The sequence below is a fragment of the Lathyrus oleraceus genome, chromosome 3 (genome assembly GCF_024323335.1).
Source record: "Lathyrus oleraceus cultivar Zhongwan6 chromosome 3, CAAS_Psat_ZW6_1.0, whole genome shotgun sequence".
In the NCBI taxonomy this organism is placed as follows: Eukaryota; Viridiplantae; Streptophyta; class Magnoliopsida; order Fabales; family Fabaceae; genus Lathyrus; species Lathyrus oleraceus.
Genome location: NC_066581.1, coordinates 389,756,327 through 389,757,981, shown reverse-complemented (window position 1 = coordinate 389,757,981; position 1,655 = coordinate 389,756,327).

Here is a 1,655-nt window from a genome sequence, read left to right as displayed (position 1 = left end):
ATTAACCACATCATAACTCAACAATCAGGAATGAGAAAAATGCAAACTCTATACCAAAATGACCATTAGGATGTCTAGTTTACACATGTAAATTTTCAGCTTCATTGGATCAACCATCATTATTTCACAAAGAAAATGGCAAGCAAGGTGCAAGATATGACATGCAAACATAAACCCTAGGCCAAAAACATTTTTAACCGTGCACAAATTCTTGAAAAATATCCATAAAATAGAAGACATCATGAAGATCATTGTGCAAAAAATCTCATGTGAATTGGATGAGTATTCATGGAGTTATGGATTTTTTTAAGTGGAGAAGAAATAAAAAATGATGAAGCAATGCATGAACACATGAGTACAAGTTGAAAAAAAATAAGGCAAGGCAATTATGAATCATGTTAGAGCCAGGAATCGAACACGGCTCAAATTCAAATATCCAAGCGCGCCAACCAAAACACAGTCGTTTTGGACTAACCCTAGGCGCAACGTGCATGCATGCAAATGCCAGATTCGCAGGTAATGCTCATGAATCCGCAGGAAATTTCGCAGCCAAGGCGATGAAGGTCATATGAAAATCCGCAGGAAATTTCCAGCAATCAAGAACATGATGAAGATCTTCATGATCTTCATCAACGATTTTTCCAGAAAAATTGAAAGTATCCAGAAACATGAATTACGCATTACATCATGAAGATCTAACATTATGCAACAAGAATCAACCACAATTTCATCCAAAAACATGATAACACGTATGAATCAAGTAAATCAAGAATCAACATGAAACTTCAAACCTCCGAAACTACATGAATACATCATGGTTTTTTATGATTTTTAGCTCAGCATGCTCACAAAAGAAAGATCTATACGAATCACATAATGAAATTGAGAATAGAGAGAATCGATTTTCACACCTCTTGTAGAGCAACTTTCAAATCCACGAGTTTCTGGCTTGGCTATGCTTCAATCGTGTTCTAGAGTGCTTGTATGAGTGAATTGGATGAGGTTTGGATGTTCAATTGAGCTTGAATCCATGGATTTTGCAATTCACCATTAATGTTCTTCAAGTTCAAGCTGCTTCAAATGGCACGGATTCACCTGGATCTTGCTCGCAGCTTACTCTATGATGATGTTAGATGAAGAATCAAGCCAGAATTATGCAATTGCTATGAAGAAATGAGAGAAAAAGATGAGAGAAAATTGAGAGCAAAAATTCTAGATCTGAATTTGTGAAGTTGTTGTTGTCATTTTCTGTTAGGATTAGCTTTATATATGGTGTACTAATGAAGCTTGTTAATCATGATTAAGCAAAATGCAATGGATTAAGTGAAATGGGAGTGTTATGCAATTTGGCCAAAACACCCTCACATGTGCATGGCATGCTACAGTGCTCGTTTTTCACTTGGAATGAGTTTCAAAATCTGTTTGGAGGCAAATGTAATTGGCAAAAGGTGAATGCAATGCATAATTTTCAAATGAGCACTTTCCCTCCAAAATTCAAATGAAGTTCAAATGAAAAATGCCAAAATTTTGTGATGAGAGTTGATGAAATGTGATGCATATTTTGGATAGTGCACATCAAGATGGAAATGTTGCAAAAAGAACCATTCCATTTGGCCTTTTGGTTCAAAAGTTATGCAAGCTTGAAGTTCAAATTC